At 37.9% G+C, this 17,098-nt stretch overlaps 1 long non-coding RNA gene across 1 annotated transcript; it reads left to right on the top strand.

The window, feature by feature from the left end:
* Positions 1 to 1,636: 1,636 nt before the first annotated feature.
* LOC123332923 lies at positions 1,637 to 14,071 on the top strand. The gene is made up of 2 exons (XR_006550090.2): positions 1,637 to 2,072; positions 13,829 to 14,071. It is a non-coding gene; the product is annotated as an uncharacterized LOC123332923 (long non-coding RNA).
* The last annotated feature ends 3,027 nt before the right edge of the window (positions 14,072 to 17,098 follow it).

The following is a 17,098-nucleotide window of genomic DNA, read 5'->3' as shown; positions in this document are numbered from 1 at the left end:
TGGGTAAATGCATCTTTTTCAGACATAATGAACATGTCATTCAGATACTCCAATCCTCAAACTAGACTCTTCAAGTATAATTCTGATATTAATTTGGTTTCCCAATTGACCTGCTGCTGCTGCTGCTGCTAAGTCACTTCAGTCATCTCTGACTCTGTGCGACGCCATAGACGGCAGCCCACCAGGCTCCCCTGTCCCTGGGATTCTCCAGGCAAGAACACTGGAGTGGGTTGCCATTTCCTTCTCCAATGCATGAAAGTGAAAAGTGAAAGTGAAGTCGGTCAGTCGTGTCTGACTCCTTGCGACCCCATGGACTGCAGCCCACCAGGCCCCTCCATCCATGGGATTTTCCAGGCAAGAGTACTGGAGTGGGTTGCCATTACCTTCTCCCCCAATTGACCTAGCTTCCTAGAAATGTGATACACTAAGTATCCCTCTTAGCTCAGATGGTAAAGAACATGTCTGCAATGTAGAAGACTTGGGTTTGATCCCTGGGTCTGGAAGATCCCCTGAAGAAGGAAATGCAACCCACTCCAGTATTCTTGCCTGGAGAATTCTATGGACAGACCATGGAGTCACAGAGAGTCGGACGCGAGTGACTAACACACAAGTATCTAGCACCAATAAGCTAATCTGATTTCAATGTGAATTAAATTTTCACTCTTGTTTATACATCAGTCTCTTTCAAATTTGGCTAACATGACTCAGTCCTCCAGAGCCTGCTAACCTGGGGTAAACTAACAAAACCAAAAGTCTCAACAGGCAAAGCTGAGGGGAAGACTCTCATCCTCTGCAACTCTAATCAAAGTGCAGACTGCAGTCCCAAGCTGGATAGCTGTTCTGCTTCCCTCAAAGACTGAATCATTTTACCAACAGCATATAGAGGTACACATTTCATTAACAGGTCATTTCTAATGTTACCTAATGAAGTCCTGCTTCCTCAAGTACTTGTAGCCATAGAATTCTCTCTTAAGTTGACTGTTCTAAGTGTAGCAGAGGTTGGACTAACTACGTGACCTCTATGCAAAGTGGCTTCCAGTTTTCTCATTGTTCACTGCTGCATATCTAAATATCACACTAAGTTAATTGAAATTATTTCTTGTATCTCCCATTGCATTTCTATTCTTGCACATTTTAAATATCTCCCTCTTTAGTTACTAACATCACCTATCAGGGGCCAACCAAAACATACTCTAGTAGTTATTCTTCAATCTTCCATTTACATACACACTTAAACAGTAAAACCAATTGACCCAAAAAGTTCTATGTCACAGTGAGCTGCCTGGAAAATATATACACACTGCAATTTCAGATTCATTTAAGCTAAGATGCAATTTAAATAATTCATTAGAACAATGATTGTTCATTGCAAATCTGTTCTTCAAATGGATCTCCATTTATCTGGCTCATCTATTAATTGCTCACCCTTCTTAAGGCAGCACATTCAAGGTGCACGTCAGAAGTTCCACAAGCTTTTTCCCCCGACTTTCCCACTGACTCATAGCCGGACGAGAGGCTGCTCACTGAAACTCCCTGGGCCTGTTTCATGATCGTGTGTAAAACAGGGTTAATAAGATCTACTTCCCCAGGGCGCTGCAAGAACCAAGTTATGGTTTGCAAAAGGCTTTGTGATTCATACATAAAAGGCTGTACAAGAAAGTAAACTGTCATTGAGCCTTACAAACAGTTTTCATCTCAATTATCTCAAAGTCAGGAGAGAAGGCTATCCTAAGCTTCCAAAAGATAATTCAATTAGCATGAAGTTCCAAGAATTTTCAAAGCTCAGATGGGCAGTTGCTGACTCAGGTTTTTTTGTTTTTGTTTTGTTTTTTTCTCCTAGGAATCAGAAATGTCATTCACAGATAAGTGCAGGGAGGAACAAAACAGAAAGACAGGAAATTCTTGGCTCTGGGATCTGGTAATAAGGGAGTCTGCCACTTTCAAATTACCTGCTGGAATCCGGCTCAAGACAATTATAGATGAAAAATCTTCTTGGTCTTCAGCCACCTACCCAAAATTGATGTTGGTTTTAAACTTCCTAAAGTTGGAGCAACAATTTTCATGACTTAGGGGTAAGTAAATTAAAACTTAATCCTATTAGGCTTGTTTTTATACTCTGTGTGTGTGTGTGTGTGTGTGTGTTAGTTGCTCAGTCATATCTGACTCTTTGCGACCCCCTGGACTGTAGCCCTCTAGGCTTCTCTGTCCATGGAATTCTCCAGGCAAGAATACTGGAGTGGGTTGCCATGCCCTTCTCCAGGGTATCTTCCCAACCCAGGGATCAAACCCCAGTCTCCCAAATTGCAGGTAGGTTCTTTACTATCTGAGACATCAGGGAGGATACTAGAGGATAGTAAAACTGAAAAACTAAATTCTAAATTGTATAGAGCAATGGTGAGATAATTATGCTGTACTTTAAATTTCCTACAAACATCTTAGGAGGAGGCTCTGGGGAAAGACATTATTCATAGCTTGTAGAGTTACAGTGCTTGATATCAACTAATAATTCCATTTAGCTGCACTGTACTTATTTTCACCTTTAAATTATAACCACACTGGGAAGGAGTACATTTTTTCCTGTTATCATTTGGTGGATTTCCATATTAAAAAGGCTCCTGGGCACTCTTGGCACTGAAAATATCATAATAATAATTAAAATGATTAACATTCACCCTCTTCCAATTAAGACAGTGCCTTAACTGCACTGATCCAGTGATGAATGTCAATGTCTTGGCTATAAAAGACAGACTGTGACTAAAAGTTAGCAACAAGTAACGAGTGAAAACAAATTTTTTCAATAACCACTAAAATAAGATGTTCTTGGCCACTAAAATTAATTTTTTTTAACTTTTAAATCAAGGAAAGTCATCCAGTAGATTCAAGAAGATCAGGAAACTTCTCCTGGAAAAATGCTAAAATTCCAGTTTATCAAAAGTCTTGCCAGATTTCCACTATAGGAAACCTCATTGTCCAGGCAATTTTCATAATTTAGATTAAGCAAGCAAAAACATGTATTATCTCAGTTTTTGTGAAGATTACATACCAAAACTAGACTCTATTATGTAACTAGCTGAGTGACCTTGAGCATTAACCTCCCTCAGTCTCTTTCCTTGTCTGTAAATGGAAATGATTAACAGGACCATCTGGGCTTCACTTATGGCTCAGTTGGTAAAGAATCCGCCCGCAGTGCGGGAGACCTGGGTTCGATCCCTGGGTTGGGAAGATCTCCTGGAGAAAGGAAAGACTACCCACTCCAGTATTCTGGCCTGGAGAATTCCATAGACTGTATACTCTATGGGGTTGCAAAGAGTCGGACACGACTGAGCAACTTTCACTTCTCTTCTTCGCTTCACTTCAATAGGGCCTGGTGAAGGGACATTTACATGGTCACTAAATAATCATTCTCCACTCCCCTTTCTCTTTTATTTAAATTAAATCAAGCCTCTGTAGGGTCTAATTTTCCTTAAATAAAATTTTCAAGCTTTTTAAAATTATAGTAGATTCTTAATCACATGTAACTTATATATACTTACCTGTATATAGCATGCAATTAATGAAATACAGTGCCCAAATGACTTAGAATACTTAATAGTTACAGTTCCACACTTTTAGATCATGAATGGGACTCAAGTTTCCAACACAAATCCTTGAATTCCATACCAGCTATAATTAAAGTGCATTAGATCTATTGATAAGCTTCATAGCTATGAGGACCATAGAACAAGAACAACAATATCTGTCTCACTGGGTTGTTGCTATCGCCATCATGACAGAGGTAAAGATAGTCCTTCTAAACTTTAGAACCTAAAGTTCTAAAAGAGGATTCCTTAAGTGGTAAAAATTAATACTTCCATTGGAGGGTTTTAAACTTGTCCACAGTAATTCTTTTGACAATACAGAATAAACAAATGCCCCTAGGAAATATTGGTAGAGACCATTAGGGAGTAATCTAAAGCAGCTGATAGCCAACACAAAATTTTTTTGAAGATTCATGTTTGGTCTTACTAGAGTGGCAGAACCATCATTATCCTAACAGCCAGGAGCCGATTCTTGAAGAACTGTTCTGTTGGGGAACTGCTCTTGGGTTGGAAGATGACACTTTCAGAGCACTCTTGTCAGCAGAAGCCAAGGAAACAGACAGCTAAACTTCTCTGCCATCTGCATATGAGAAATTGCTGGGGAGTACAAGGGGGACATGGAAAGAAAAAGGAGAAGGAAACCACAGAGAACCCAGGTAGGAGAGAAAGAAATTAGCCAACCCAGTATGGCAAGGCTGAGGCATCTCATTGAACAAGAACACAGAACTTCCTCCAAAGACGGTGATGTGAAGGAAACTTCATGGAGTATCTGTTTTCCAATTTGCACTTGTTCAGATTGTTTATTTATAAAGACCTCTGCTCACTTCCTCCCCCTTTTATGCATCAGGACTTCATACCTGTGTGTGATGCATGGGGTGTGGGGGTGTGGGTGTGTGGGTGTGTTGGAAAGGACCTGATTTTCACATATGGTCGACTCAATGTTGACAAAATTAGCCCACATTGGATACTTCCCAAAACAATTCCTGGAAATGGGGCCCCAGAGTCAGGTGAAACCTGAGAATATAGGCCTTAGAATACATCAAGATCTTGTTGTAAATATCTCTGGACTTTCACAAGGTCAGAATGAACTGCTCATAACTTGATATCAAGCAGCTTTTGAATTTCTAATGTTTTGATTACTGAAGTTTGTTCATTTATTGATAATGTTCATTAATTTTTGGTGAATTGTCTGCCTGCATCTCTGCCTAATTTGTAAGGCACTTTTAAAAAAATTTATAACAGCTCTGTACATATTAAACATATGAGCTCTGTGACAGAGCTTTGCAATTTTTTCCCCCTCTTTGGCTCTTGTATTTCACTAGGATCACTGTATTATTTTTTTTTAATTTAAATTTATTTATTTTAATTGGAAGCTAATTACTTTGCAATATTGTATTGGTTTTGCCATACATCAACATGAATCTGCCACAGGTATACATGTGTTCCCAATCCTGAACCCCCCTCCCACCTCCCTCCCCATACCATCCCTCTGGGTCATCCCAGTGCACAAGCCCCAAGCATCCTGTATCCTGCATTGAACCTGGACTGGCGATTAGTTTCCTATATGATATTATACATGTTTCAATGCCATTCTCCCTAATCATCCCACCCTCTCCCTCTCCCACAGAGTCCAAAAGACTGTTCTATACATCTGTGTCTCTTTTACTGTCTCGCATACAGGGTTATCATTACCATCTTTCTAAATTCCATATATATGCATTAATATACTGTATTGGTGTTTTTCTTTCTAGCTTACTTCACTCTGTATAATAGGCTCCAGTTTCATCCACCCATTAGAACTGATTCAAATGTAATCTTTTTAATGGCTTAGTAATACTCCATTGTGTAAAAGTACCACAGCTTTCTTATCCATTCATCTGCTGATGGACATCTAGGTTGCTTCCATGTCCTGGCTATTATAAACAGTGCTGCGATGAACATTAGGGTACATGTGTCTCTTTCCCTTCTGGTTTCCTCAGTGTGTATGCCCAATACTGGGATTGCTGGGTCATAGGCAGTTCTATTTCCAGTTTTTTAAGGAATCTCCACACTGTTCTCCATAATGGCTGTACTAGTTTGCATTCCCACCAACAGTATAAGAGGGTTCCCTTTTCTCCACACCCTCTCCAGCATTTATTGCTTGTAGACTTTTGGATTGCAGCCATTCTGACTGGCATGAAATGGTACCTCACTGTGGTTTTGATTTGCATTTCTCTGATAATGAGTGATGTTGAGCATCTTTTCATGTGTTAGCCATCTGTATGTCTTCTTTGGAGAAATGTCTATTTAGTTCTTTGGCCCATTTTTTGATTGGGTCATTTATTTTTCTGGAATTGAGCTGCAGGAGGTGCTTGCATATTTTTGAGATTAGTTGTTCGTCAGTTGCTTCATTTGCTATTATTTTCTCCCATTCTGAAGGCTGTCTTTTCACCTTGCTTATAGTTTCCTTTGTTGTTCAGAACCTTCTAATTTTAATTAGGTCCCATTTGTTTATTTTTGCTTTTATTTCCAATATTATGGGAGGTGGGTCATAGAGGATCCTGCTGTGATTTATGTCGGAGACTGTTTTGCCTATGTTCTCCTCTAGGAGTTTTATAGTTTCTGGTCTTATGTTTAGATCTTTAATCCATTTTGAGTTTATTTTGGTGTATGGTGTTAGAAAGTGTTCTAGTTTCATTCTTTTACAAGTGGTTGACCAGTTTTCCCAGCACCACTTGTTAAAGAGATTGTATTTTCTCCATTGTATATTCTTGCCTCCTTTGTCAAAGATAAGGTGTCCATAGGTGCATGGGTTTATCTCTGGGCTTTCTATTTTGTTCCATTGATCTATATTTCTGTCTTTGTGCCAGTACCATACTGTCTTGATGACTGTGGCTTTGTAGTAGAACCTGAAGTCAGACAGGTTGATTCCTCCAGTTCCATTCTTCTTTCCCAAGATTGCTTTGGCTATTCTAGGTTTTTTGTATTTCCATACAAATTGTGAAATTATTTGTTCTAGCTCTGTGAAAAATACCGTTGGTAGCTTGATAGGGTTTGCATTGAATCTATTGATTGCTTTGGGTAGTATACTCATTTTCACTATATTGATACTTCCGATCCATGAACATGGTATATTTCTCCATCTATTAGTGTCCTCTTTGATTTCTTTCACCAGTGTTTTATAGTTTTCTATATATAGGTATTTAGTTTCTTTAGGTAGATATATTCCTAAGTATTTTACTCTTTTCATTGCAATGGTGAATGGGATGGGACACGCTGCTGAATAACCAAAAAATCACAGAAGAAATCAAAAAAGAAATCAAAATATGCATAGAAACAAATGAAAATGAAAACACAACAACCCAAAACCTATGGGACACTGTAAAAGCAGTCCTAAGGGGAAAGTTCATAACAATACAGGCATACCTCAAGAAACAAGAAGAAAAAGTCAAATAAATAACCTAATCTACATGTAAAGCAACTAGAAAAGGAAGAAATGAAGAACCCCAGGGTTAGTAGAAGAAAAGAAATCTTAAAAATTAGGGCAGAAATAAATGCAAAAGAAACAAAAGAGACCATAACAAAAATCAACAAAGCCAAAAGCTGGTTCTTTGAAAGGATAAATAAAATTGGCAAATCATTAGCCAGACTCATCAGAAAACAAAGGGACAAAAATCAAATCAATAAAATTAGAAATGAAAATGGAGAGATCACAACAGACAACACAAAAATACAAAGGCTCATAGGAGACTACTATCAGCAATTACATGCCAATAAAATGGACAACGTGGAAGAAATGGACAAATTCTTAGAAAAGTACAACTTTCCAAAACTGAACCAGGAAGAAATAGAAAATCTTAACAGACCCACCACAGTCATGGAAATTGAAACTGTAATCAGAAATCTTCCAGCAAACAAAAGCCCAGGTCCAGATGGCTTCACAGCTGAATTCTACCAAAAATTTAGAGAAGAGCTAACACCTATCCTGCTCAAACTCTTCCAAAAAATTGCAGAGGAAGGTAAACTTCCAAACTTATTCTATGAGGCCACCATCACCCTAATACCAAAACTTGACAAAGATGCCACAAAAAAAGAAAACTACAGGCCAATATCACTGATGAACATAGATGCAAAAATCCTTAACAAAATTCTAGCAATCAGAATCCAACAACACATTTAAAAGATCATACACCATGACCAAGTGGGCTTTATCCCAGGGATGCAAGGATTCTTCAATATCCGCAAATCAATCAATGTAATACACCACATTAACAAATTGAAAAATAAAAACCATATGATTATCTCAATAGATGCAGAGAAAGCCTTTGACAAAATTCAACATCCATTTATGATAAAAACTCTCCAGAAAGCAGGAATAGAAGGAACATACCTCAACATAATAAAAGCTATATATGACAAACCCACAGCAAACATTATCCTCAATGGTGAAAAATTGAAAGCATTTCCCCTAAAGTCAGGAACAAGACAAGGGTGCCCACTTTCACCACTACTGTTCAACATAGTTTTGGAAGTTTTGGCCACAGCAATCAGAGCAGAAAAAGAAATAAAAGGAATCCAAATTGGAAAAGAAGAAGTAAAACTCTCACTGTTTGCAGATGACATGATCCTCTACATATAAAACCCTAAAGACTCCACCAGAAAATTACTAGAGCTAATCAATGAATATAGTAAAGTTGCAGGATATAAAATCAACACACAGAAATCCCTTGCATTCCTATACACTAATAATGAGAAAATAGAAAGAGGATCACTGTATTATTAATAAACATTTATGAACTATTTTTATAGTTCTTAGCTTTGTTATTATGTTTAAACAGACCTTCCACACTCCAAAGGATTTATCCATATTTTTCACTGGTTTTGTAATAAACTTTTATTTTTAACTCTAGAATTTTTCTGGAATTTAACTTGCTATACATTTATGTAGAATGTTGAGACTTTGTTTATAAACGAGGTTAGGTTTTCTGCTCTCTGTTTTGCATCTTCATAATCACATTTGGGTAATGCTAGTTTGTAAAGTAATGTCGGCCCTCTGTGTACTGTCTCACAATTTATGGATTACAACACTGATCTTCATTCTTAACCTGTCCTTAACAGAGTAGGAGAGCTGAGAGCTCAGTATTCTGGGCCAAAGCATTTTCAGAAAATAATATTTGACAAACATTTTCAATATTTAGCTCAATTATTTATTCATATGCTCAGATTCTTTTTTTCTTGAACCCCTTTTCATGATTTATATTCCCTCGTATTCAGTCATTTTTTGAGATTTTAAAATCATTTAGGGTAGAGTTATAAGCAATATTTGCTTATAATTTTAAATTTCTCATTATTGTTATTTCCTTTTTATCTGGACATCAGTTATTTTATTTTTGTATTTTCTAACTTAATTATAATAAATTTTGCTGTGTAATTTTTCCATTCTCCATTCTCATTTAAAGTTATATACTTTGTTATTCTTTACCTAATTATTAGCTTTTATTTTTATCCTTTGTTATAGAAAAATAGCTCAATATATGTCAAATAAATAGCCTAGTTTATTATATTATTCAGATGTGTCTTTGGCATTTATTTATTTCCTACTTTATCTGTTAAACACTAAGAAAAGCATATTAACATCTTCTGCTTCTAGTATATTTTTGGATTGCTCTTGAATTTCTAAGAATTTGTTTATATAATTTAGTGATTTTTTTAGTTTGGGGCATAAAAATTTTACACTTTTTAAAAATATTATGGAACTTCTTTGTCCTATTTAATAGTGTCACACTGTCAAAAATTCAGAAATAACAGAAGTAAAACCACTGAATCATCAAAACAGTAATTAGAAAAATTTTGTTGTGCACACACCAAAAAGTTTGCAAACCAAGGGCACTCAAGCCAAGCATAAAGCGAGGCTCAAGTAGAGTATATTGTTATAAAGCAGCTTACAGAGTACGTTCATATTCATCACTGTGATTGGTTATATTATTAGAATTTTCTTCAGTAATAGGGGTCTGGTTATTGGTTACCTCATACCAACCTTGGAAAACAGTTCAAGTGTCACTTATGATTTCCAGAGCATAAGCAAAAAATGACCTACGTCAAGCCAATCTTGCAAAGTCAGCTAAATTAGGGTTTTTTTGTTTTGTTTTGTTTGTATGACCAAACTGGTTGGGTGTGCCCAGGGAATTTTCAAAGCTGGTCTCCACTTGTTTTTTATTTTTAACACTGGTGAATCCTAATCCTACAGATTTACTGTAACTCCAGTTGTTTTGTTTGCTTTTTGATTTTGTAGATTTTCCTACCTTCTTACTCGCAATCTTTCTGCATTGTTTCATTTTATGTGTATCCATGACAAGAGGTTCTCCCTCAGATATTATTTTGACCCAATCTAGTATTTACCTTTCAGTAAAAGAAAACATATTCACAGCTATTGCATAAATTTGTATTTACTTTTATCATCCCATTTTAGAGCTCCTATGTCAAGCTTCCTTTCTGTTTTCTTTTTACCATTGTGCTGCTAAGTCACTTTAGTCATGTCCAACTCTGTGCGACCCCATAGACGGCAGCCCACCAGGCTTCCCCGTCCCTGGGATTCTCCAGGCAAGAACACTGGAGTGGGTTGCCATTATAAATTCTATTTTAATTTATCTTTTCAACCATCCATCTTGTTTTCAATGCTCTATGTCATCCCCTTTTAAAATATTTAAAGATATATCTCTCATAAAAGCCAAGAACTGCAAATAACCCGAAGTTCACCCACAGTGGAAGACATTAGTTAATGTCTGAATAAACAATGAAATCATATACAGTAATAAAAGCAAACAAACTAAGCTATCTCAATAGCATGGATGAAACAAATTGTTGAAGCAAAACATAAAATAATGCATATATTCTATTCAAAGAAAGTTCAAAAACAGGCAAAAGCAAACCATATTGGAGAAGGAAATGGTAATCCACTCCAGCATTCTTGCCTGCAAAATTCCATGGACAGAGGAGCCTGGCAGACTAAAGTCCGTGGGGTCGCAAAGAGTCAGACATGACTGAACGACTGAGCACAAATTGCTATCCTAAGGAAACGAAAGTTAGGATGAGGGGTTGTTAGTGGGGAGGAATGGAATTATATCAGAGAGGAAGTGAGAAAGCTTCTGGGGAGATGGGAGAAGGCTCTTTCTTATTCACGTGGGGGTTACACTGGTGTCACATTGTAATTACCTTCCACACCTTGCACGTCTGTTTCGTGCAGGATTCTGTGTCCATTTTGGGTAGGCTTCCCTGGTAGCACAGATGGTAAAGCATGCAAGAGACCCAAGTTTGACTCCTGGGTCGGGAAGATCCCTGGGTTGGGAAGATCCCCTGGAGAAGGAACTGGCAACCCACTCCAGTATTCTTGCCGGGAAAATCCCACGGACAGAGGAGCCTGGTGGGCTACAGTAAATGAGGTCTCAAAGAGTCAGACATGACTGAGCAACTAACACTTTAGAACACTGTATAGAATGTTACATTGAAAAAAAATAATCTCACACCTAACTGTAACGTTTTAAAAAACTGTCAGAAAATACATATCCATTTAGTATCTTTCATGTAATTTAAAAACACTTCTGTTTTTCCTTGTACCCCACCCTCAACTCCTACTTTCTGTTTTTGTTAGTACTGATATGACTTTTTTTTTTTTCAATTATCACCCTTCAAAAACTATTTAAGACCTATTCAATGGACTTTACACTGTAATCACAATAATAGTCTAGATTCCATTATATTTCAGATTTTTTTCAACATTTACCATTAGTCATTTTCTATAAAATAGTCCCATTCTAAACTTGGGTTTTCTTTTTCTTTTTTCTATCTTTTTAAAAATTTCTCATGACTTGAAATGAATACATTATTGATGGTATACTTTTTCTCAGCCAATTAAAATCTGAAAATTGTACAATTATATTCTTCTGTAAATTAAAACTCAATTAAGTAAAAAACTCTAAGGACAGACATATTTCTTCCTCAAAATTCTGAGTCTTGACTCATTTCTTCTTGAATTCAGTGTTTCAGAAAAAAACTGAGTGTAAGGTCATTCAAAACACCAGGATCCTTTCGTTACATCTCCAGGATGCATGGACCATGTCATCTTCTTTCTCATCAGTTTCAACCCTTTATTCTCCTCATTGGAATTCTGGAAAAGCTTCCCACTTATCTTCCACATTATGATCCCTTGTGTTATAGAAAAAGCTTTTCCATTTTAATCTTTCTAACTCAAATTTTAGTCCTTCACATGCAGATTTTAAATGGGTTATTACACTTTGATTCTCTTTCTTCTTTTCCTACCTCATCCAACTCATGTTGAATTTTTATGCTCTGTGTCTCCTAGCTAGTTCCCTTTTTAAACTCTGTCTTTTGTTTTATTATCTCATGCTCTTTTTCATATTTTCTAGAATTTTACTGAAAGCATAAAGAGCCTATTCTTTGCTCTCTTTCCCAAGGAAATTATTTGCCTTAGAAATAAAGCTTCTTTGCCATCCTCTTCCTTTAAGGACTCAGAACATTTGCTTTGGTACCACACTGAGCTCTTCTGATGTAGGTCACCCATATTTAATGAGGATAGCTTATGCTGTTTGGTTCCCCCTCCCTGATTTTTATCTTTCTCTTAGAATGGGCTTTGTAGACTTTAAGCAGCAAGGTTACTTTCTATACATGTGTAGCTGGCTGTTCCAGAGGCTGAGGAAATGAAGGGGGAACTCTTTCTGGTGGTCTACTCTACTAAAGATCAGCTTTGGGTCTTTTCTTCTCTTTGCTTCATCCATAACATCAGGTTCATGGAGGATCTTACTCAGTCTGCTTTCCCAGGCTGCTGCTTACCACATCAAATAGAAAACTCCATGTGTCTGGAAGAAACCTCACCTCATGGGCAGCTTTCTTCTTGATATGGACCTTGTATGCACTCTAGAGTCTCCTAACACAGTGTTTCCTCTGCTATGGGTCCACATTGGATCCATGTCCATGAACAAGGGTCAAGAGGACATCCTGGACTTTCTCCAAGGTCCACCATGGCATGCAGGGCTCACTCTCCAGACGAATCACCCGTGGAGCATTTCTGAAAGTATCCATCTTCCCTGTATCCTCCTTGCTTTGCTTCATTTTGGAAAAATCTGATTAAATATAAAAGAAATTATTCAATGTTTCCAACTTTTTTAGGGGCTCCTTTCCATAATTTGCAATGGTGATGTCTGCTTCCTGATCTATTTTTTGCAGTTATTGTTAAGGAGATTTGAGATGGAAGTGGTATGTTACACAAATGATCACAGCCATTCCTACCTGGAGGTCATAATATAAATTTACTTATTTTTTAATTCATTAATTTATTTGTTTGTCTTTGGCTTCACTGGGTCTTTGTTGCTGCCCAGGCTTTCTCTAGTCGTGATGAGTGGAAGCTATTCTCTAGTTGCGATGTGCAGTTCTCATTGCAGTGGTTTCTCTTGGTGCAGAGCACAGGGTCTAGGGCATGGGGGCTCAGTAGTTGTGGAACAAGGGCTTAACTGCCCTGCAACATGTGGGATCTTCCCAGGTCAGGGATCAAACCCATGTCCCCTGCATGGGCAGACAGATTCTTAACCACTGGACCACCAGGGAAGTCCTAAATATTTTTAAATTAACTAATGAACCAGAAATTCCAACGTTTCCCAGGTGGGTCAGCCCTGAGGAAAGAAAAACAGTGAGAGAGAGGTAAAGTGAACACCCTTAGGAATAACGGCCTTGGTGAGTCTCCAACCTTCCATCTGTCATTTGTGTAAACCGTCTCATTCAGTCTGCTTTTAGTTCAGCTTTCAGGTGAGTCAACTCAAAACTTCAAGCTGCAAAATGGCCCAGCTCCAGCAAGGAGCAGTGATGCTTCCCAGAATCTTGTGAAATAACATGATTTGTGAGCACAATTACCCAGACAATATTTCTCAGGGTTATTTTTCACTCTTCCTTTCTCCCTGATAACGTTAACTCAGACAAGTGCATGGAGCTTTGCAGAGCTAACCTAGAAAAAATGAGAAAGGCAATATTATTATTAAATAAGAACCCACTTACAGAAATATGGTTGCACTGGGTTCCATATTACACTGTGAAAGCATCAGGATGAAGTCAGAAATCTCAAAATGTATGTGATTTGAGCACCCCCCTATAATTCACTGAACAGGATGAAATAATTATTTAACAACTAGAAACACATGATATGCACATTTCAAATGCTTCCTAGGATGAGAAATAATTCCTGGTGGTTTTCTCTTCCCATTAAGTGAGGACATATCTGACCAGTTGATGAAGAATAGAGCGTGTGGAAGATAAAGGAGCAACAACCACTCTCAGCTTCTACCTGCCCCTGGGCTGATGAAGGAGCCTGTATCAGACTGGAGGGACCTACTCTCACCCAGCTACAGATGGTGATTATCCCTCATCACCTGACTTTACACCCACTATCCCCCAAACGCTGGATTCAGCTGCAATTGAGAAGAGGCCAAGATAAACTCCTCTGCCTTATAGTCCTGTATTTCCAAGTGATCAAATTTTAAAATGTGTCAAAGATTTCTATTCACCAGTTCTGACCATCAAATGAGCAAAATGAATGGGAAGTGCTTCATTGCCAATTTAGCCAAAAATAAGATGCTAAACACTACCACCTTCTATGCATTATCTATACTAAGGGTACATAACAAACCCAAACCAGTAATAAATAAGGCTTTATTTTGCTTAGGAGTCTGTGTTGTTGGTTTAGGTCAGGTTCAGCCACGAAGTTTGGGCCTCAGCTGGGCATACTCTCAAATTTGGGAGAAGCTAGTTGTTGGCCGATCTCGTATGGCCTCAGCTGGGATGTCTAGAACAATTCAGCTCCACTCTAAATGTCTCATTCTACAGCAAGTCAGCCAGGAATCTTTTCAGGGCAATCACAGAGGAGCAAGAGAACAAGCAAAAATATATATAAGCACTTGACCTCCGCTTTGGGGGCATCACACTTGTTAAAATGCCATTGTTCAAAGCAAGTCACATGCTGCGCCCAGAGCCAAGGTGTAGAATAGAACAAACACCAACCCAGAGCAATGCAAAGGGAGTGGGTACAGAGAGGGATGTGGAATGGAGAACAACAATTAACGCAATCAAGTTACTGGACTCCTCTAGCCAGTTTGTCTACTGTTTGAGTCAATGGGATCCTGAGTCAACCAGTGACTTTATAACATGCCTAACCCTTCATTTAGGGCCCTCAAATCTAGAACTACTCACTCAAATAAAAGTATCTACTCAACTAACCTCAAAACAGTTGAAATTGAGTCACTGAATAATTGTGATTATTATAATCACATTAATTGTGATCATAAATAGATGAAGTTTAATTACTAATGTGTAAACAAAGTTGGCTCATATCCAGGTAACACATGAAAATATGGTAAGTCCATCTTTGTTCTAATGTTCAATGCAATGCAATATTTTTCATAATGCTCTTGCAAGATTATCCTTTAACAAAACAGTACATCCTGGAGAATGGTTAAAATCATGATTGTGCCTTAAGGTAGACATATACAAGCCAGATGTAAGCAAAGAAATGAGATTCTATAAAATGACAATATAAAATCAATCTTTAAAAGTACAGTGGCTTCCCTGGTGACTCAGTGGTGAAGAATCTGCCTGCCAATGCAGGAGCTTCAGGAGACTTGGGTTCAATTCCTGGGTCAGGAAGATCTCCTGGAGGAGGAAATGGCAACTCACTCCAGTATTCGTGCCTGGAGAATCCCATGGACAGAGGAGCCTGGAAGGCTACCATCCATGAGATCACAAAGAGTCAGACACAACTGAGTGACTGAGCAAGCAAGAAGTGCAGTACAAAAGTCATCAGTGTTCTAAACAATGGTATCAAAAATAAATTGGAAATCAAAGATACATTTCCTCAAAATAGTCATTAGAAATGTATCACCCATTCATTTAACGTGTGTTAAAAATCCTCATGATTATATCTGCACTGAGTACTTTTGCAGGAAACTCTGTCCCTACCTTCAAGATAATTGATGTTTGAAACAGAACACTTAGCTGTAGGTGCTTAGTTGTCACAGAGATTCGTTTGAAATCAAACTTTGTCTCTGAAAAACTGAGTATGAATTAAATGTTAAGCAAATTTTTGAGTTATAATTTAGAGTGAATTTCCCACTTCCATTTGCTAAAATGGGAACCACAAATTGCTTGAGATGGTTTCAGCGTTTTTTTTGCAGAAAATAATGGAAGTCAAATTTTTAATATTAATATTCTTACAAAAAAATTCAGTAGTAACCTTTCTCAATCATTGGCATAATTCTTTTTTGTTGTTTGTCTGTTTCCACTGTCTTTTTCTCTCTTTTTTAATTTTTTAATTGAAGGATAATTGCTTTACAGAATTCTGTGGCTTTCTGACAAGAATCAGCCACAGGTATACCCATCTCCCCTCCCTCCCATCTCCCTCCCCACCTACCCACCCTAAAAGCCTGTCACAGAGCCCCTATTTGAGTTCCCTGAGTCATACAGTAAATTCCCCTTGGCTATCTATTTTGCATATGGTATTGTCAATTTCTCTGTTACTGTCTCCATACATCTCCCCTTCTCACTCCCACTGTAGGAGTGGGATTGCTGAGCACATGGTGGTTTTATTCCTACCTTTTTAAGGAATCTCCATACTGTCTTCCATAGTGGCTATATCAGTTTACATTCCCACCAGCAATTGAAGAGTGTTCCCTTTTCTCCACATTCTCTCCAGCATTTATTGTTTGAAGACTTTTTATGATGGCCATTCTGACTGGTGTGAGGTAGTATCTCATTGTAGGTTTGATTTGCATTTCTCTGATAATGAGTGATGTTGAGCACCTTTTCATGTGCTTGTTAGAATCATTGGCATGATTCTTAATTTAATCATTTGGTCTGGTCAGATGAAATTCTGGCTGCTAGGGTCATACATGCATGCATGCTCACTCAGTCATGTCCCACTCTTTGCAACTTCATGGGCTGTAGCCTGCCAGGCTCCTATGTTCATGGCACCCTCCAGGCAAGAATACTGAAGTGAGCTGCCATTTCCTACTCCAGAGGCTCTTCCCAACCCAGGGATTGAACCTGTGTCTCCTGTGCCTCCTTCACTGGCAGGCAGATTCTTCACCACATAGCCACCTGGGAAGGCTGGTAGGTTCATAGAGATACTTAAATGAAAACTGATTGGATTTTGCATCTCTCTTTGTATTTCTTGCCTCTATGATCCAAAAAGTAAAGTCATGGTAATGAGAGTTGCTTCCAACCAAAAAGACTTTGAATAAAACAGTTTTATCAAGGCTACAGAATTATACTCCATTCCTGACCCAAGCCTTTTCTGGCAAGTTATCTGTGAAGTTTTCCTTCTCTTTCTTAATCCACTTTGTCTTTATCTCCAAGCCAGAATAGAAATCTTTCCGAATGAAACTGCTGCACTACCAATTTTAACTCTCTTTTTATTTTATTTTTTGAGACTTAACTATGGAAGCAAATCACATAATGTGGTCTGATAGGAGTCGTAAGAGCAGTAG

The sequence above is a fragment of the Bubalus bubalis genome, chromosome 1 (assembly GCF_019923935.1).
Source record: "Bubalus bubalis isolate 160015118507 breed Murrah chromosome 1, NDDB_SH_1, whole genome shotgun sequence".
Taxonomy (NCBI): Eukaryota; Metazoa; Chordata; class Mammalia; order Artiodactyla; family Bovidae; genus Bubalus; species Bubalus bubalis.
The sequence above is the reverse complement of the archived record's forward strand: the minus strand, read 5'-3'. Positions and strand labels throughout refer to the sequence as shown.